Source organism: Cupressus sempervirens, chromosome 9 (genome assembly GCF_028749045.1).
Source record: "Cupressus sempervirens isolate cs-2001-9-10 chromosome 9, ASM2874904v1, whole genome shotgun sequence".
In the NCBI taxonomy this organism is placed as follows: domain Eukaryota; kingdom Viridiplantae; phylum Streptophyta; class Pinopsida; order Cupressales; family Cupressaceae; genus Cupressus; species Cupressus sempervirens.
The window spans coordinates 52,795,391-52,818,284 of record NC_143126.1 but is presented as its reverse complement, the minus strand read 5'-3'; the positions used below and the strand labels follow the sequence as shown (position 1 = coordinate 52,818,284).

General features: G+C 33.8%; 2 pseudogenes; both read right to left on the bottom strand.

The window, feature by feature from the left end:
* Nucleotides 1-6,636: 6,636 nt before the first annotated feature.
* LOC149537583 (phospholipase A1-Igamma1, chloroplastic pseudogene) lies at nucleotides 6,637-7,973 on the bottom strand (annotated as a pseudogene).
* Nucleotides 7,974-8,404: 431 nt separating this feature from the next.
* Nucleotides 8,405-21,645, bottom strand: LOC149537582 (alcohol dehydrogenase class-P-like; annotated as a pseudogene).
* Nucleotides 21,646-22,894: the final 1,249 nt, after the last annotated feature.

The window sequence follows — 22,894 nt, the reverse complement described above, 5'->3', positions numbered from 1 at the left end:
CTTAGGAAAGGAAATAGACTCAAACATACCTAAACCTAATTGCGATGCAAGACTATTTTCCACTTTGCATAATGGTATCAGATGAAAAGTGGGGTAACATTGTTATATTTTGAATTTGAATGGTTATTTATTATTAGTATGTGGATTGAAAATTTTATGTCTCTTTATGTATTTTTTTCATTTCAATTGACTTGCAATATTTAAGCATTCTTAGTATTAAATCATATTTTTTGTAATTTTATTTTATATTTTAGAAACTTCACTTTTGATTTTGGATTCTAAATGTGATTTGTATCTATGTGAGACTCCCTCTAATACTACTAGAAAACATGTTATAGAGTTCAAATTCAACCTTAATTTAGCCATATTGATGTATATATATATTTGAAAGCTTAATCTAAGAATGAGTAAAATTTAGTGACTATAGTCCCCTCACAAGTAATATTTTATTCCACCCAAAAAATTTCCCACTAGTAAATTTGGGGGTAATTTTCGACATTCATTTTTTATGGTAGGCCAATTTGGCTTGTCAAATTTTTTTTTTTTTTAAATTGCTCCCGATAACATCAAAATTTTGACGACAGTTAATTTTGGCATCAAACTTTTGACATTATGGGGATATAAACCAAAAAAAAAGTTAAAGATCATTTCAATATATCACATGGAAAAGTGTAGGCAAAAGGCTTCACGCATGACCAATTAAGAGATTTTCAGCACCATCAAGGTAAGCTTGATTGATTCATTTGCGTTATCCACATCCTCTTCTATTTGGAACTTTCTTTCAAGGTAATGTCTCATTGTCTTCTATTTCAACATAAGGGTTGAAGGTATTCTTCATTTTCGTTGTAATGCTTAAAGGTAATTTATGTTTGCAACTTGCTTAATATTAGGGTAAGCATTCAAGGTAATGTTTACTTTGCCCATTGATTATGGCAATTCAGACATTGTTCATATTGCCAATTTCAAACATATTGCCTAATTAATCTAAACTTATAACCCTAGAAAAAAATTTGGAGACCTGTGGATAATAAGCTATTTCTCTTCCTGTATATCCTAGTGAGAGTGGTAGTGATGAATCTTCCATGGAGGTGTTGATACCCTGGTGATGGATATGTATGCACAGGCGTTGGAAGAGCCTATTGGAAACATAAGTTTGAGGTAGACCCAATTTTTAATAGTGTAATTTTTATCTTTCAAGAGATTGGACGAACTCCTAGATTTAGGATTTACCACAATTTTTATATTAAGGTAAGTAGGGATTTTAAAAGGGCCCAAACCCTTGAACAAAGTAATGAGAAAAAATATTTTGACCCTCAATTGGATTCTATAAAGACAAAGTCATCTAAGATTTTTAAGTGTTTACTAAACCAAAAAAGTTCCCTTGATGGTATAAAATGATAATAAAATGGGCCTATGCCTTCACGGTATTAATGATAAACCTAGGATACAAAACCTCAAAACATTTGAAATACACTTGACATTGGTTTTTTAGGTGCCATTGGACTTGGACATTTTACACCTTTTAATATTCATTTGTGACTTTCTTTTGCATCTTTTTTATATCCAAAAGTTTTAGTTTATTGAACCTATTATACTACCAAGATTGGTTCTAATTTTGATGCCTCCTCAACTATGCATTGAACCGCATGAGTACCTTCATCCTCTTTAATAGCCTTTGCATATCTATCATTGCTTCTTTTCCAACATTGACTTGGTCTATCTCCATTCTTCTCTCTATTTCAATTTATTATTGTGTTTCCATCTTCCATTAATGAGCCCTCTTCATGATAAATATTTGCATTGGGAATCATAGAGATGGATATTCATTCGCTTACTTGTTTGACTTTCCTCTGTGATTCCTTCGTATGATTCCAATATTTTTGTTCCTAAATTTAAATTTCAAAGTAAAATTAGTTAAATGAGGTGATAAAATTACATATGCAGATGTATGTATGTATGTATGTATGTATGTATGTATGTATGTATGTATGTATGTATGTATGTATGTATGTATGTATATATATATATATATATATATATATATATATATATATATATATATATATATATATATATATATATATATATATATATGTATGTATGTATGTATGTATGTATGTATGTATGTATGTATGTATGTATGTATGTATGTATGTATGTATGTATATGTTATGGTGGGATGAAGACCTAATCAACAAGAGTAGTGATTTTCCCACCGAAAGGATTGCTATTTTATTCCAAATCTGTACAGTACTATTCCAACCCCAGACTAGGTTGAGGATAATCAATTTATAGGTCATAACTCTTGACCTTACAACTTCATTCTTCCATGTTTGATCAAAATAATGATTTGATTCTTACACTTCCATATTGCAAGAAAAATTGAAGTTACTTATTACATATTAGCACTTTGTGTTGTAAGGAAACATTCCTCAAACACACATATGAGTCATGTGAAAAGGCATAAAAAATGATCAAGAACCTCCTTGGGGTGTTGGAGAAGTTCTAGGATAGTCATTTGTGTCACCAAAATATTTTTTTTCACTGCAATTTTTTCTAACTCCGTATGTCTCTGAATCCTTGTATTTGCATATGTTCATCATGGCACTCTTTTTGGAAAATGCACTAACCTTTTGATAAATAACATGTAATGAAAAAAGGTCTCATTGCTCATTGTTAGACAATAAATATTGTGCAAATTTAGAATGAAGAATACATTAATTGTATGATTCTCATTGTATGGGGATTAGGGAAGTTGTTAATTATTTCTTGATTGTCTTGACAATTATCTTATGGGCTTGAATGATAACCATTTCTCCTTGTGAAGAGTTAACCACAAATCAACATGTTAACTATTGTTGCAAGCAAAAATAATGAACCAACATTCTTGAAATAAAATGTGACAAAGGCCTGGTTATGGTGTGCATGTGTGCTTGAAGGTTGGTATGAATTCATGAGATGTTGAAGATTCTCTTGGAAGGATGGAATAGATGAGAGTCTAGAGATTGAACCTAGTTCAGAGATAGAAGTGGCAATTGTTGTCATATATCATATAAATTGTATAACATAAGATTAATCATTGAAAAGTGGTACTGTAGACTATTTTTCTTACATCAATCATTATCATTTTTAAGTGTCATTTGAGACTTTAATGAAATAAATCTTTTTTCAATTGAGTTTTGTAAGTTATTTGTACCTATTTCCCACATTTTAATAAAAGGAGACATTACATTAAGGGCATTATCAATGAGGAGCAACATAGATATCAGAGGCATATATAGAAAGTTTTAAAGGCATGTTTTATAAGAATGACAATGGAATCATATCAGAGGCATAGAAAGTTTTAGACCAACATTTATGTACAACATAGATATTAGAATCATATCATCACAAGCTCATGGACATGGAATTGGTCTTTATATATAAAGAGAGATCTTTTTTAAGTAGTTTATTACATATTAGCACAACAAAAAAATTATTCCAGGTACATACATATTCTAGAAACCAAATAATAAAACAATTAAACTCAGTCAACCTGTGCTAAGTGACAAGCCACAACCTAGTTCAATTGGTGTACTTTCTAATTAGTTGGGTTGATTACAAATTCTTGTAGAACTATCATTTGATTAGGTACAATAAAATGAACTATCCACTATTCCCAACTCACATTAACTTGACTAGTCTATTTAGACCCATTGATTACTGTCACAAGCTTTTAAACATAACTACATAAGGAGTGAGTTAGGATGTATATAGGTTAATCTTACATTAACTATGAAATACAACACAAAGGTTACACTAGGGTATTATATGATTGTAATTATAGAAAATTGCTTGATTCACCCGAGTGGTTGTATGATGGTGAAGAGATGTATTAGGTGAGTAAATCTCACCAGTGGTTATAGGAATACAACTACATCAAAACAATTAGAAACCAGAACTACATATTTGATAGAGTGAGTGGTTCAAGAGCCTTAATCCTATGTGTATGAGTATGTGGGCAGCCTGGTAGGTGGAGTATGCCTTCAGTGTACAGATGCCTTGGACATAGTTAGGTAGCACTTAATAATGTATGTATGTATTTATTTGTATTTGTATTTAACTATATTATACCAATCTTTGCATTCTCAATCTTCACCTTCTTATCAAACAACAAACCCTTAACCATCTTTGTATCATCAATAGTCCTGTCCAATTTTTGTAAAACTTTGATGTCCCTCAAATCCACAATGTTAGGCTTCACAAGGTTGAAGACATTTAGCACAATGCCAATAGCAAGTGGATCCTAGAATACTAGCTAACAATGTTTATTTATTTCTATTTTATTTTATTCATTTATATGTTTGTATATATTCGCCCATATTTATTTATTCATATTTATGTATTTATTTATTTATTTTGTAATAAATTTCTGGCAAGTGGTCAACAACAATGAATTTTGTAATGAATTCAGGACAACGTCAACAACAAGTGCGGCCAATAAGGTAGAATACTGGCTAACAACATTACTATTCAAGGAAGTGCTGGTAATTTTCACCAAAGAGTCATGGTCCATCAATTTGACAGGAATACCGATGGCAGTTAAAACCTTGATGACCTTCTTAGAGGCCCTATGAATAAGTTTAAAAAATCAAGACCAACAATGCTGTCAAAATAAAATTTAAATTATTAAAGACATCTAGTTTTAGGCTCATTGAAAAAAATGCATTGTCTAAATTATTAAAGACATCCATTTTTAGCCCCAAATTCCCTCCCTAAAGTGTTCAACATTAGCAATGGGTAAACAACTCAACATCTTGGTAATGAACTTGATTTCACCCCTTTCCACATCCTTGACCACCAAAATATTTTTCTTGGATAGATAATACAGTGAAAGATTAGTGATAGCATCTCATAGAATATTCTTTTGGAACAATAGCACATTGCATCTAGTGCCTTTGCTCTTCTTTATCATACCCAAAATATAATTTCTCTCCTCCAAAATCCTATCCATCATTGTATAATTAGAGACCATAATGTTTTTCTCAATGTCTGTCTTGGGAGGCAAAATTTGGAACTGTATGGTTTGCCAATCTTCGCATTCTGAATCCTGGTGGAGCCTCGAGCTGTATGGTTTTCTTTCTTATGCAACAAAAAACCCTTAACCATCTTTGTATCATCAATAGTCCCACCCAATTTTTGCAAAACTTTGATGTCCCTCAATTCCACAATGTTAGGCTTCACAAGGTCGATGACATTAAGGACAATGTCAACAGCATGTAGGGCCCATAAGGTAGAATACTGGCTGACAACATTTATTTCTTTGTATTTTATTGTATTTATCCACTCATATTTATTTATTAATTTGAATTTATATTTTATTTATTTATTTTATATATTTATTTATTTTGTAATGAATTTCTTGCAAGTGGTCAATAGAAATGAATTTTGTAATGAATTCAAGATGACATCAATAGCAAGTGGGGCCAATAAGGTAGAATACTAGCTGAAAACCTTACTATTCAGAGAAGTGCTCACACTTTTCACCAAAGAGTCATGGTCCATCAATTTGATAGGAATATCCACAAAAATTAAAACCTCGATGGCCTTCTAAGAGGCCCTGTAAAAGGCCTTTGACATAATGGTAGGATGAACCCCCTTAGATAACAAATTTACACATCATTTAAGAATCGCACCAAAGATGAGAACAACTTTTGTTGTGTCATTACCAGCAACAATATCTTTGGATTTCAAAATCTCTACAACCATTTTAGCCACCGTTGTTACCCATAGGTGCTGCACTATGGTTGCCATTTTCAACTTCTTCCAAAAATTCTCTATGTTGTTTGCTTTGCCTACAAGTTCATTCTTACTTCTCAAAATATGTTGAAGGCGTATTATGACCCAATAATTATTTTTTTGAAAACTCTACCTATATTCGTAATTTGAACACCATTTATTGTTGAAGGTATAACAAGCTCATTGAATCATCTATCATTGGCATCGATAGTTCGACGTGTTGAACTAGTTGTCTGGTAGTGACATGTGACAAATCAGGTTATTTTTTACGGATATTGTCATTGATACATCGATGCTTTTGAAGGTGTGTCAAACTTTCGTTGACAGTTTAGCAATGAGGGCTTTCGATAGCTAATTGTCGAAATTGCAACAAAAATGGCATTGAAAAATTGACCCAAATTTACTAGTGTCCTAGTATGTGAATACATATTGTCAAATCAATAGTATCCTTGTGACCAAGTCGAAGTTATTAATAATACAAATGAAACATTTCCTTAGTGAAATATCTTGTGAATAATAAATTAAATATTATTATAATATAATTTTTAAAATGAAGATTAAGAAAAAAAAAAAGCTCGAAAATCTATTGCAAATGTATATGATACAATTTGATAATCATAGAATTTTTTTTATTATGTGTTAAATATTATTAAAAATTTATATGGACATTTTTAATATATTTAAAGGCAATCTTATAGTAAAATAGTTCTGTTCATATCTCAAATTGGTTTACTATCATATATAAGATAGATAGACGAATATCATAATCTAAATTAAAAAAATATCAAAATATTCTCAACTATGTAATAAAACTTTTCATATAAGATCAATTGAAACAACAATTAGCGAGTAGTGACAATAATGACATAAAGCTGGAAGAAATGGAGAAAGAAAACAACATTGAATAGGGACAGAAAGATTAGGTTAGAAGAAAATCTGAGGAAGAGGAACAGGGGTGGGAGTAGTCGGAGTATTTGCTAACTAGAGATGGATCTCTTCCGGAGGACTTAAAGGGCAATTCGTTATTTCCTTGAAAGCCATCGAGTGCGTGCAAATAAACCTCCAAGTTGTGAAAATTTGCAGGGTTGAGCGTGCTCCTCAGGAAAGGCGACCTGCTGCTATCTAAACTGATCTCAACTCCCACATGAACATACGCCCATGGAAGCCGATGCAAAATCCTTGTCAGCCATCCCAGTTTTTCGTTCAAAAAAATCCCAGGAATTTTCGGAATCAAATCTCCGTGGTTTACAACACGCAGCACTTTGACGCCAATCTCCTCCATATGTTGGGCAAATGAGAGGTTGCCTACGCGAGGAGAAGCGAAGGAAAACACTGTTACGGGAATTGAGGTCAAACCAATTTTATTCACCATGGTTTCTTTGATATCATATGCGCTCAGAGTTGCAAGTGCAGCTCCCAAGCTGTGTCCAGTAAATGTTATGCTCAATTCTTCTCCTTTCTCTGTGTATTCCTTCACCAATCTAGTTATCTCACCCATTACCATTCCTCTTGCGCTAAGCGTGCATCTAACAGAGTCCTCGTCGGTAGACGTATAGCAACTGAGAAATCCCTTCTCAATCCTCACATCTGGATTTGAAATGGTTTGGATCTTGGAGCACGTCGTAGCCCTTGAAGTCATCATAGGAACCAATATGTCTCTGAAATTTTGCATCCATTCGAAGGCAGTTTGGGTGCCTCTCCATGCAACAACTATGTCACGTCTTCCTAATCTCTTTATCTCATCTGGGTCATTACAAATCGCAATATAACCCATCCAGCTAACTCCTTCACTTGACTCCTCGCCAAAAATGAAGTCCAAAAGACTCGTATTGGCGTATATGTATTTGGTAACTTCGTATCCACGACCACAATTTAGTAGTTCCAGTCTCTGGGTGAGAGAGCTTTTGCTGCGCTTACAATTCCCATAAGATGTGGAAGAGGGGGCGTTCTCAAATGCATCGTAGCACTGCTTTGTAAAATCACCATATCTGAGCATCTCTGCTTTGAGAATCGGGTTAATGGGATCGATCATGCCATTCCAATTCTTTGCACCCTGGATATCCCTCCACGTATCACACAGATTCAGTTTGTTTGTTTGGTCTTGTAAGTCTCCATTACTTTTCTTGTTTCGAGATATGATATTAGGACTGCTCAAAACCAATGGAGATGTTGCCATACTCTCGATTCTTACACTCGTTACAAATACTTGCAGCTTCCAAGAAAGGAATAAATAAAATCCTCCACTCTATAGTTAATACTGAGATCTCTTTCTGATATTCTGATTCACAAATTCCCTTAGTTATAAAAGTTCGAGCGCAGTGGATATAAATAGAAAGTGATATGGGATGATGAAAAAAAAAACTTGATGGCATTTCCGAGGAGTTCCCTTGACTTGGTCTCGTTTACTCAGTCCATCACAAATATTGGGAAAAGTAAAACTCAAATAGCATTGGCGAGTAATGAAGGAGAACATAAAGTTAGGTTAAAATTAATCGAGAGCTATTTCTCAATACCGAACACTTATATTTGTGAAACCAGTTTAATTAACCGGCCGTACTCGTCGTCTAGTTTGATAATATTTGGGAAAAGTATAATCTGATTCAGAATCCGGACAGCCTAATCAAGGTCAACAGGCCTGCAATTCCGGTTCAAACAAAGACCGATAAAATTGGCGAAGCTTCCTATTGAAAGGTATTCGACATTGAATTGGAAAAAACAGGACAAGCAACTTCAGGATGGACATATCAAGAAACTTCGTAGCTTTGGAAAACAATATTCGACTTTGAATTAGAAAAAACAAGATAAGCAACTTCCGGATGGACATATCAAGAAACTTCGTAGCGTTGGAAAACAATATTCCACTTCACACTGAAAGAGCCTACCAAGATGAAGATATATTAGTCAGTAAGACAGACAACATAATCATATCATTCAAGGCCTCTCGTATCTTGCTCAATTTAAGAGTCTAGAAGTTCATGTGGGTAGCGATTATCTTTCTGTCTTGCTTGGGCTTTACATGATTATTCTTTGATTAGGGTTCTGTTTTTCCATGTGATTTTTATTATCTTGGATAGATTTTTTAAATCGTAAAAGTAGTTCTTGTTGACATGTAAGTTTTGCATTCATTGCCTAACATTTTTTTTATAACCTTTTTTTATTTGATTTTGTTAGCAGACCAATGATCATAAAATATTAAATTTTATTGCATAGAAATCATTGTACTTAAATATAAATATATATTTTTAAATATAATTTATCAGATTTTTCATTGGGTGAAGCAAGCTAAAAATAGTTATTATTTAGGGAAAAATCTACTTAACATTATTTTATATAACCAATTTCAAAAGCTTCTTCTTGCCTTATTAACTATCTGGATATTTTTTCTACCATGTCACAAAACTCTGTGGCTTTGGCCCGGCCTAGCCTGCAAAAGCTCCATTTGTGTTGTGTTCTCACTAGCTAGATGTTTGAGAAGACTGCCATAACCTTTACATAGAGGGATTATGCCTCCTTGTGTGCAGATCTTCTTGGCCATGACAGATTTGAGGGTTTGAGATTCTACAATTTACTATTTGGGATCTCAACTTGTTTGGATTTTTCTAGATACAACAAATTTTAAGTGGTTTTCTTTTATTTTTACTGGAGATGGCATTGATCAACACATAATTCCATATGTTCTATTTGGATATCAAGGAAATGTGGTTGAATAAATTGTAATTCATGCTAATTGTCATGTCATAGGAGTAGATCAAAGAGGGGAAACTTGGTGTGGAGACTAGTTGTGGATTGATGTAAACCAAACCCTTCAAAGAATAAATCAAAAAATGACACAACATAGAAGTTTCAGAACACCATAATTCTTTATTAAACTTTTGCAACTCTACTCTGCCTCTACCATGAAACAAAATAACTACTTAATGCAATTTCAAAAATTACCATATTTGGTAGATTTTTGAGAAAAATAGTTTTTTCCATTTTTGGTAATTTTCAAAACCCATCCTATGAATTCCAATTTTTTTCCAAGAAAAGCCCCCAACTAAGGCAAGATGAATTGCCAACTAATCAACGAAATCAAAAATATGATTTGGGATTTATTATAAAAAAAACTTTCTAAAAATACTAGAAAAAACACAAAAAGCCAATTGCAGAGGCCGAGATGATATTTCAGTCTCCAAAAAAAAAAGTCAAAATGACCACGTCCAAGTCAAAAGTTATGATCCCTAGAAGTAAATTTTGACCAAAACCCACATCTAATTCAAATTATTATCCATAGAAGTTATGATCAATTTATTAAACATTGTCTAGTACAATTATTAAAGCCTATTAGTAGGATAGGGTAGTAAATTGTGTAATAAAATTATTCAAACTTATCTACAAGAATCATAACCTTAATCAACTTGAGATGCAAAATGCAGAGTCACAGCAAGAGTTAGAACAAAGGAAAAGGGAAAGGGCAATAAAAGATAATGCCATGACTCAAAACGCTTTGTCTTCCACATTTTTTTGTGATATATGATTTATCTTCCTTTCTTCATATAAATCTAAGTTCAACAATAAACTTTTCAGCTACAATGAGCTCACCCTTAGAATGCACTAAAATAGTTCTTCAAAATTTAGGCTATCGAGTTCGGTGGAAGCATAATCGGCAATTGAAAGGGCCAAGTCCCATTCTTCTATATTATTATTAATCATTAACTAAAAATAGGTTTACTCCTAACATAGTTGATGCTTGATTTAATATGATATGTAATTGGGTTTTAAGATCCTTGGAATTCCATCATTGAATGTGCATATGGCTTGGGATTCTTAGATAATTAAATTTGATCTCCATTTATTTTGAAAAAGGGAATCTAACCCCAATATTAATTTGGCCTTCCTATTATACCTTAATCTTATAGAGAATTTTATTTCTCTTATATTTTGTAGATTGCATGTAAATACTTTGTCAAGCTCTTGTTGGAGTTAACAATTTTCTTCAAGAAAATATGAAATAATGTAAGATGATGGTATGAAAATTTTACAACCCATGGATTATTACATATCTCTTTCCTCTTCTTCTTTGTGAATAAAGATCAAAAGTCTAATGGTAATCTAAAGCATAGATTGTTAAGATTAGCACAATATGCTACCCAAATCCAAAAATTCATAAAAAATATAAGTTGTCAAAAAACAAATCTTTCAAGTTTGGAAGATTGTAGAACATACATTGATAAGGCTTGTGGAATGTTCAATCTCATTATAACCTAAAATTCCTTTTGGTTCTCTCTTAGAGGTGGAAACACTTGACATCTTCATCCTTCTAATTTTATTTAGTTTGGAAGCAATGTACTTGTGGTTGTGAGTTGCCTTGGTGAGAAGAATCAATTTACTTGCCTCTACTACATCATGAATCATAAAACTTGTATCTCCTACATGAATGGAAGAGGATTGGTATTGGGAAGTCAAAGGGTTGAGTGACGAGTTGGACATGGATGGACCCATTGAGATAATTAATGCCCATGAAACTGAAAACCCTTATGATTTCATACACTAAGAAATAAAACCTATTTATGTCCACTATCCAACTACTCATTTGAAAGATACTCCAAGAAAGAATTCTATTGAATCTACATATATATACTATGCCTCTTATAATTGTACTCCAAATAAGAATTCTCCTTAATCTGTATAGTTATCTTATGCCTCTTGTAGCTTAAATGCAAAGTCACATCAAAAAGGTATAACTATAAAGCGACTTTAGGTAGAGGTGCATTGGTATTGATGGAGGTATACTTTCCATCTTCCCCTATCTTCTTCATCTTTGGGTGCTAAGGGAATAAATTTCCTTGATGGATGGCTTTCAGGATAGGAAAGTGTAAAACATGTGGAAGTATAGAGAATGCACATGAAGTGTCTAGAAAATACCACATTAAATTATATCCTTGCACTAAATGTCATGTTTTTTGTAATTTTGAGTTTATCAAAATAGCTAACATAGATAGAAGCATATCGAGCCTGTCTAGCCTACCTAAAGATTTATTCTGGAAAGAAGTGCATTCTTTTCTTTATTGATTTATGATTTCATAGAAGACACATTATGCATATTTTAAGATTCTAAGAGTAGAAATTGTTGACTTAAGGTTGTGTGCAATGTACACATTAGAATCTTTTTGATAAGAGCTTAATGAGATTTCAGCATTAGATCACAAGTTTTAAAGTTTTAATGTGTAAAATTGTACTGTTTAAAATATTGCTAAGGTTTTTATTCAATATTGTTCATAGTATTTTTTCAAAATAGAAGTGACGAGCTACTATAATTTTAATTAATCAACTAGCTCAAGGCTCTAGAAGGAAAGATACATGAATAAAATCCCCATCCTCACTAGAATGTATGCTGATGAAAATAAAAGGAACAAATTTGAAAAGCCTACACCAAGCCAATAATTTCCCAACTACAATTTAATTGCAAATCTAGGATACCCAAATATTGAAGATCACATTACCTTGTGCACTATATGAAAGTGCATGATCCCACCTTGACACATAGCCAAGGCCCTACAGGAATAAATATAACCTAGAAAGGGAGTATTAATGATCAAAACCATAATAGATATTGATGTGAGAGAGGCCCCAAAGAAGCACATGCTTCTTGAAAGGAAATGTCATACTTGATGAGGTAGAAATTAGCAGCTGCTTAGGAAAAAAATAAAGGTAAAATTGTCCCAAAGGTGCCTCAAGATAGGCAAAACCACATAAGGAGCATCCCTAAGAAATTGGCATAAAACCCAAAATATGATATGAATGAAGGGGAAAATTAGTAAATGGTCAATCTATTCAGTGTGAACTAGGTCACCCTTGCAGCTCTGATTGCACATCTTGGAATACCTTGTTTGAGAGATGACACCATTTCTAGTATTAACCCTTAATATTAATCAAGCACATGGTTAAAAGTCTCAATCCTCCCTTAGCAAAAAAAACTAGTATCGATATCTTAGATAAATCTATCTAAAGAAATATCGATAGATATCCACTACAAAATAATTATAATTTAATTTACTAAATCTAAAATTATTTATATTTCCTTTATTTTCATTTATTTATTTATTTACTAACATGATCTTTTTATTTTAATTTCTTTAAAAGTGGGTGATTTATATCTCCAAGTCTACTAATTTTAAATGGATGCTTTATGTGTTTTTAATTAAAATATTTTAAAAAGTATATTCTATTTATAATAAGATTTTAACTTTTGTCATGTAGATGGTTGTCAAATTTAACCTAGAAGAATAAAAGTTAACATTAACACGCTCTCACTATCCCATTCCCCCATTCTACCATTGTAGAATTCCAATCGACATTAACAAAGTGTTTGAAACATGCAATGTTTACACAAAAAATATGTTCAACACTATCCCTGATCAATTTCACTGAAATGTTCATTATTCAAAACCCATATCCCAAATTTGAAAATCTCCCTCAATCACCAACAGAAACACTTGTATTTTAGTGTTATTCACAATCGCCCTTTATCAAATTCAATTGTTGATATACCACAAATGTCCAATCTTACAATGCAGACATATAAGGAACTCATATTATTATGTCATTAGTAGTTCATTTTAGAGAAGAACATTTATGGGGACACCTCATTAGAGTGGAATTTCATGGAATCAGAAGGAGATGAAGTATTCCATGTTGGTGTCAAATTCATTATAGAAATAAGTGAGACAACCATGGGCAATTCAATTAAGGGTTTAAAGAAGTTGAATGATCAGGTTTTGGTGCTTGAAGGAATATCAAAGGAAATGAGCGCTTCTCCCTTTATGAGTGTGAAATCAACAAAGAAGACACACTTCATGGATATAGGCTTTGCCAAACATGAAGATACATAGATTCGGAGGAAACTAGAATTAATTTTAAGCTTGGTCCTACTACTAGGTTACACAATAATGATAAGGGGTCACTTCCATTGATAATATTGTTAGCAAAGCTAGGAGTATAACCACTAATTTTAATAAGAGGAATGCTGATTTAGATAGAAAAAAGAAGAGGAAGATATTTTTGGGTGTATTCCCTTATTTTTTATTATATTAATAGGTATATAGGGATATATATTGGTTTATTTTTTTTTATATTATTTATTGTTTTATGTTGTAATTGCTTATTTTTGGTCCATGTAAAAAACAATTTTTAGCTTAGTTATAAACTTTTTTCTTTAATTTTCTTACTTTTTTCGCATCAAAATATTTTAGCAAAGCCTAAAGTTATATCTAAATTTGTTGAGAAATAATTTACATTATAGAAATTACACTTCTATGGTTGGATTTTTAATGTGACTATAATTTTCCAAGACACTATTTATTATTAAGTATAGAAAATATGTTATAGATTTTATACTATAGAAGCTATAGTAATAATTTAATCATCTTATCATATTTGTATTTGTTAACTTGATCTAGCCATGACCACAGGTTAGCAATTGTCTCTTAAGAAGTGATATTTTTCTTCACATAAAATTTTTATAATACATGAATGCATAGTGTCAACTAAATAGTATCATCATCACAAGTTAGGATGGTTAAATGTTATAAATGAACAACTTTCACTATACAATATATTTTAAACAATATGTTAAATATAATTTAAATGTTTAGTTTTAAAAAATGAAAAAAATTAAAGTGTGTTGGAAATGCTTGAAGTGCCACTTAATATGTGCATTCTATTTGATTGTATCATACAACATTTTACAATCATCTATAAGATTGAATAGAAAAATAAACATGATAACTACAAAACTAATCATTCATAACCAAAGGAAAAATGTCAATATTTTCATGTGATAACCTTGCATAAAATTTATCAACAACAATTAGCAAGTGGCCAAATTGGGTTTATGAATGATAGTGGGTACAAGACTCTTTAATAATTTTGAAATATCTTCATTAAAATTAATGGTGAGCGACCCCTTGAATATCTCTTATATTTTTATTTTTTTTGCAAAAAGAGGGGTAAAAATTTATTAAGACAGAAAGAAATACAACAAGGAGAGCTCAACAAGGAGCTCGGTCTTGAGCTACAAGATCATCAAATTCTTGCACCATCTCAAAGGACAGTTGCCTCCTATCCCTAATATTCCAACCCAGATCATGACTAGATGCCCATTTGGCTAAACAATCAGCAGTTCTATTCCATTCACGAGGAATATACGTGAACCTAATGAACTGAAAAGAGGAAGAGAAGAAAAGAATCTGCTTAACAACAGTGGCCAACTGCCAACTAACATCCTCAAGCTCTTGTGAAGAAAGCATGTTCACTACCACCTGGGAATCAGACTCACAGATAATTTTACTCCATCCCCTCAAGCAACACTGTTCCATAGCATATAAAATAGCCTAAGCTTCTATGAGATTGTTAGTATAATCACCCTTATGAACTGAGAAGAAAAATTTAACATCCCCATAACTACAACGAGCCACTCCGCCAATACCAGCCGGACCAGGATTCCCACGGGAAGAACCATCAGTGTTAATTTTTAGAACTCCACATGGAGGAGGAGTCCAGTGCCCATCCCGATTAACTTGACCCTTCCTTTGATAGTGAAGCTACCTAGACATAGAAGGAAACCTATGAACTACAGCCCCATCCTGTAGATGAAAATTGAGGCGATTACAGATAGCAAGATCAACTAGATCCATAACCCCATCAAGCTCACACTTCACAAGAATAGTTTCCTGAAGAGAATGTGATATTTTCCACCAAAGATGCAAAACACCAAGCCGAACATCTTGGAATATGCGACGATTCCTCTCCAAACAAATATGCCAAAGCATGAAAGATGGGCCAACAATCCAAGCAGCATGGAGAAAAGAAGACTTAGAGGGAGCAGTACCCAAGCAGGCCCAAAACTCAGGCAAAGAGGAAGCATGCCAACAAGAGCAACCCCAAGCACTCCACCAAAGGTGCCATATCTGAGTAGAATAGGAGCAATGGAAGAATAGATGGGAGATAGACTCCTCTCCATTACCACACAAAACACAATAAGAGGAGCCCTGAAATCCACGTTTACAAAGATTATCCTAGGTAAGACAACGATTGTGAGCCACTAGCCACATGAAAAAATTGCACTTGGACCAAGAAACTTTATTCCAAACTTGCTTCCACCAAGGGACCTCAGCATCCCCAAATAATTGTCTAGTTATCTCCTGATGCCCAGCAGAGACATGATATTTACCAGACAAGGTACCGCCCCAAGCCAAAGCATCTGGACCAAGCAAAGAAGAACACTCTCTACAGGCCAGAATTTGAGAAAGCTCCTGACGATCCATGTCTGTAACTCCAGGAGGCCAATCAGAAGAATGCTTCCATCTGTAACCAACAACAGGTCCCAATTGATAAGGAGTCTTGTAATGAGCCACTTTATCCCATCCAGCGGCAAGAAAAGAGTCACAAAGAGGCTGAAGATGAGGGCATATGGATAAAATGGAAGGGAATCCATCCCAAGCATCAGACCAAAAAAAAGCCTGAGAACCTCCTTTACATATCCAAAACAGACCCCTCTTTACCAACATCGCACCTGTCTTCAAAGTATGCCAAACCATTGAGCCACGACCTTCAAGAGGAAGTGCAGAAACAGAGCAAGGATCAGCACCATGAAAATATTTATGAGTGATAATACGAGCCCAAAGTTGATGTTGTCCAGAGCACCATCGCCAATAAAGCTTAGTAGCCAAAGCTTGATTACTCAATAGAGCAGATCGAAGACCAAGACCACCCTCCTTTTTAGGCCTAAAAACAGTTGCCCAATTAACCAGGCTCCATTTAGTACTACGCAAATTACCACTCCAAAGGAATTTTCAAGAAAGAGCATCAAACTCCTTGAGAAAGTAAATAGGTGCAGCGTGAACCATGCTTCGATAAGTAGGAAGAGCTTGGATAACAGCTTGAAGAAGAGTAACTCGGGCAACAGTAGAAAGCCATCTATGAGTCCAATGATTTACCTTATCCTGAAGCTTGGTAATCAAATTTTTCCAGAAGAGACATGGCTTCCTGGAAACAGCAATAGGGATGCCAAGATAAGTCAAAGGAAGTGATCCTATTTGAAACCATAGGATACCAACAATCCTATGCTAAATAGAATCAGGAGTGTTAAAAAATTAAATGGAAGATTTGTGCTCATTAACTTTCTGGCCTGAAGCTGCCAAATAAACGTCCAAAGCATGTCGAAAGGCTTCAGCTTCCTTGATCCTAGCAAGACCAACAAGATCAGAATCATCAATAAATTGAGGATGGGAAAGAGAAGGTAAGCCATTACCCCACTGCCAGCCTTGAATAGAATTCTAGGACACTTGATGCTTAATGAATCTGCCCAAGCCTTCAGCCATAATGATGAATAGATATGGGGAGAGAGGGTCACCCTGGCGGAGGCCTCTAGAAGCACCAAATAGTTGAGAAGGTTGACCATTAATAAGAATTGAAAAAGAGGCAGAAGTAACACAACTCATAATCCAACTCACCCATTCAGAGCTAAATCCAAAAGAAAGAAGAATACTCCTTAGGAAGCTCCATTTAACTCTATCGTAGGCCTTAGCCATATCTAGCTTAACAAACATGGCTCTCTCCCTAGAAGTAGCCATAGAGTGAATAGCCTTAGTAGCAATAACCACCCCATCCAAAATTTGTCTACCAGCAACAAAACCACCTTGTTCTTCTGAGATAATAATGGGAAGCCACCTTTTCAATCTCTCAGCAATCAACTTAGTAATAACTTTGTAAACCACATTACATAAGGAAATTGGTCTAAAACACTCCAATTGATTAGCACCCTCTCTCTTAGGAATAAGAGTCAAGAATGTAGAGTTCAAAGCTCGAAGCATCTGTTTGCTAGCATAGGATTCTTTAACCACTGCCAACAAATCATGATTAATGATGTCTCAAAATTCTTGAAAGAATTCAATTGGAAAGCTATCAGGACCAGGAGCCTTCCCCTTAGGCATGCCAAAGACCACCTCCTCCAGCTCTTCCAAAGAAATTGGACGCATGAGATAATCATTCATTTCTTGAGTGATAAGGGAAGGAATACAGGACAAAATAAGATTTTCTTCATTATCAATAGGAGGAGAGTCCTCAGAGAAGAGGGTAGAGAAGTACCAAATAGCCTCCTAGAACAAAGCTGGCGAGGAATTCAGTTGGATACCTTGAGAATTAACCAAAGAAGAGATAGTGCTCTGATTTTGGCGACATTGCATTATTTTATGAAAAAAGGCAGTGTTATGATCACCTTCCTGGAGCCAATCAACTCTAGCCTTTTGCTTCCAAAAAATTTCCTCTCGAAGTTCCCATTTTTCTAGAGCTCTACAAGCAAGGGATTCAGCCTTGCCAAGAGCCTCTGAGAAACATCGATCTCTAATCTCCCTTATGATGACATCAAGATCTTCTTGAGCAAGCCTTTTCATAAAGTGAAGGTTCCCAAAGCAATCCCTATTCCATATCTTGAGCTGCCTTTTAACATATTGAAGCCTTTTAGAAAATTAGAACATTGCAGTACCATATGCAGGAGCACCATCTTTCCACCAACAGAAAACACAATCATGAAGAGAGGAGTCCCGAAGCCACATCAACTGGAACTTAAAAGGAGGATGGTTCGAAACATAAGCCCCTATAACAAAAAATTTGATTGGCCAATGATCTGAACCCCTCCAATCAAGGATTTCTGAAGAGATAGTAAGGGTGCCACTATCCCAGAAGCAAGAAACAAGAAATCTATCCAGACGTTCTGAGATAGCAACAACACCAGTCCTACGATTATTCTAGGTATAGAGACCATTACAAGGCTTAACATCAGAGAGATGCAAAAGAGATATCTGTTGCTGAAGAAGAGCAGAAGAAGGCCCCAATCTAGCCAAACCCCCATGCTTCTCCTCTAGACTTAAAACTGAATTGAAGTCCCCTGCTAACACCCAAGGATGATAAGGATGACAATTTCTAACATATTGAATATGTTCCCAAAGTTCCTCCTTTCCCACAAGATCAACAGGTGCATACACATTAGTAACCATGATTACCTCTCCTGAGTCTAGAGCAGAAGCTACCATAGAGAGAGCTAAGCGAGAAGACATCCAACCAAGAGGAGAAATTTTCTGAGGATCCCAAGATATAGCTAAAACACTAAAATCATGAAGCTCCCTTTTAGTGGTATGTGTTGAAAAATCTGGTATTACGTGTGGACTATTCTCAACTTTTAGACTTTGTGTAAGTAGGAAAAGTATTTGATTTTATATTGGGAAGATCGGTATATACAACTTATGATGAGCTTCCTGATGGTATCATACATAAAAGGCAATATACACAATTTTTTTGAAAAATCCCAACAAGATGATTATCCTTGAGTTACTATGAAAGATAACTAAATAAGAGCTCTGTGGGAGCGGCAGTTCCTACCTATTGCCATAAGATAGAAGAAATGTGATTAATTTTGGGATAGTTTATTGAAACGATAAAATTTTATGTATCATAGTTAAAAATGTATGGTATAATTTTACGTAGCTGGTATATGAATTGTTAGGAATATTAGCTGTAAGGAACAAAAAGAAGAAATTATGTTGGAAACTAATACTGGATTTAAATAGGAAAAGAATTTGTAGAAAAATAAAAAGTCGGGAACTATATTTTGAATAGAGTATCTTATTCATGTCATTTTAAAGAATTTCGTACTCTGAAGACAAAGAAAACCTTTTCTTCCAAATGTGAATGGAGAAGCTTGTTTTATTAGCAAATTTAGAAACACTATCTCAGATGACAACATTCAGTTAACAGTCATGAATCAAATTTTCATGGCACCATTTGATGCATTATGCCAAAATGCCAATATAGGTGGCTACACCAATGTTGATAATACATCAAGTCAAATGCCTTGTTGATATCTGCAAAGGCTAATTCATGTGTGATAAAATTTTCCAGTTCAAGCTCCTACAGCAAAAAACAAAATGGTACCTCAAGTTGTCAGAGATACATTCTCAAGAGAAATCTTTGAAATTAAAAGAAACTTTCTTTTCATAAATGTTTATCTAAACTATAGCAGGAAGAACATAGATCTAGAAACTATGTTTCTCACATTGTTCATGTATCTTTCCACAAAACCTGGAAAATTCAATCTGGGCTTATAGTTCCCAAAGAATGTTCCTTTCAACTATAGCAGGAAGAACATAGATCTAGAAACTATGTTTCTCACCTTGTTCATGTATTTTTCCACAAAACCTGGAAGATTTGATCTGGACTTATAGTTTCCAAAGAATGTTCCTTTCAGTGTTTTCTCGTTCAGAAAATTCAGAGGCCTGGTGGAAAAGATTGAATTGGAATTAGGCACTCCCATCAAAACTGTCACTCCCCACCCCTTCAAATTCACACAAAATTTTAAGTTAGAATGTGCAACATATACATCTTATTTTACTGTAATGAGAAAATCCTTTATATGAAACAGGGGAAGAGGATATAAGTCATGACAAGAATCGAATTTCTGAATTGATCGACTCCTAGTGCATTCAATACTATAGTCTACACCACCATTAGTTCATTCAGCAATCACCTGTAAGATCAAAAGAAATTCATTTATATTTTTATGCTTTCATACTATACAAGGGTGAAATCCATACATTTCTTGAAAAACTATAGCTTTATATTCATTGAAAATATGGGATCAAAATTTGGGTTAACAAACCTGCTGAATAGGTTTCTAGTGGTCTTTTGGGTTTATACATTCCGTTACTCCATATTGCTTTGCTGGAATGAAAGCAAAGAAAACAATGAGAAAAACAATGGTTGAAAGAGAAATTGCAACATGGGTGAACATAAAATGCATAAAAGCATCTTTGTATACGATTCTCAAATCTTTCAGGATTTATATCAATGCCTATAATCAATCACTGTTACTAAAAACTGTACGTCAGGAAACCAAACTTCAGCCTGTTGCTGAGTAGCTATGAATTTTTTTCCTGGTTCTAGTGCTGAATCACTATTTAAGATCTAATTATATTCTCAAACTCTTCAAACAAACCAGAGTAAAAACTACAAAATTTTTCATGAATGACAAAAACATATAAATTGATGACAACTTTTTGTAAAAAGTATTCAAATTCATGACATTTTAAACACAAGATGAAGTTGCTCTTTTAATTTTTCACATTTTTGTTCTCCCTGGTATCACTGAACTCAAATTAAATATGACATTTCATAAACAACCTAAGAAACTCAAAAAGTTAATAGAAGTTTGTATAGGACAAGTTGAGCACTGCTTAAGAACACATCATAGCTTTAGGAAGTTATTTAATTTTAAAACTGTGGCCCATGGAGATTCTCTTTACAAGCTATTCCCATACACTCTAAAGAAACTATTTAGTATTAATCTAATCATCTTGATAAAGAAAAAGAAATCATAAATTTTATAAATATCCATAGATGACCGAAAGCAGGTCCATGGCACTTGAGAATAGACTAGTTTGAAATTGAAGGTCTTAGGACTTGATAGAATTCTACAAAAGACCACAAAGGAGGGAAAAATACAATACCCACATGGACGACAACCTTTCTCTGCCAAATTCACTTCCAGCTGCAGCCTCACCTGTAAAGCCACACATTCACACAAACTACTTCAAAAAAATCCATACAATTTTCATATTTGTATGAAAAGTTTAGAAAATCCATTAAAAGGACTGTAAAAATCTAGAACTACTAAAAATCATTTAAATGAAATAGAAAGCTCACCAGATCATCTTCTTTCGGCCTTACACCATGGCCATCACCAACCCTATCCCTGTCCCTCAGCCTGGAGTTCTCCTCTTCAAGAAAAGCATAACACTCTCTCACAAAGCATAGATCCACTTTCATGGATTTCATCTATGAGATGTTATATTTTTTTGGCATATCAATCAATGACTAATGTTTGTTATTTATCCAAAAACAATAGTGTTTTCCTTTTTAAAGGCACAGACTAACAATTTCATTACAATAGACAAAGCATATATATAAATATACATACATACGTACATATATATAAATATACGTACGTACATACATACATACATACATATTTAGTATGAAAGCCACAAATTTCTACCTTTACATCCACTCTTATTTTAGACCGACATTTGCTTCCAAACTCATAGCCTCCTTTCAAAATGACCCAATTCACTAATGCCCACAATTCATTGAAGTCAAATCATACATTCCATAAACAACCTATCAAACTCAAAAAGGTAATAGAACTTTCTATAGGAAGAGCTAAGGGCTTCTTAAGAACACATCATAGCTTAAGGAAATTATTTACTTGTAAACATATGGCCCATGAAGATTCTCTTTATAAGCTGTTGGCATACACTCTAAAGAAATTGTTTAGTATTAATCTAATCATCTTCACAAAGAAAAGGAAATCATAAAATTTATAAATATCCACAGATGACAGAAGGCAAGTCCATGGCACTTCGGGATACACTAGTTTGAAATTGAAGGTCTTAAGACTTGATACAAATTAGTTTGATTGACACTTGTAGCCCTGAGTTTAATATGTTGTTTTCTGTGTTGAAAATTAACAAAGAAAAAAGGGACAGGGTAAAGAGATGGGGCCAAATTTGTAGCCCAAAATAGGTATGGAAACTTGCCTTTTATCATTGAAATTGCACAAATAAAAACCCCAAATCCTCATTGCTTGAGTAGCCTAAACTTTCCGTGTGATTCCACCACCAAACCCTATAGGGAAAAGTAAAATAATCAAGTGAAACTAGTCAAAATCATGAAAGAAACCACCTCTATAATCAATTTTCAGAATGCAAGTTTTGGTTGGATTCAAGTTGGTATTCACATATAATCATCATTAAACCCAAAATCAATCGCATGAATCACATCACGGGTAGAAAATGTTCCAACCTAAGTAGTACACAATGAATTAAAGCTATGGAAACAATGAATACCTAGTATTGAAAGATCAATACCTATTTGAATATCATTCAAATGTCCTCTCGAAGATGATAGAGCATAAATGAGCTTCTATTCCAAAGAAACATCATACCTGAATAGGAATTTGATGGTACACAAATGTTTATAGGGGCTCATAGAAGATAAACTTACGTGTGCTTCAATGACCAAAATC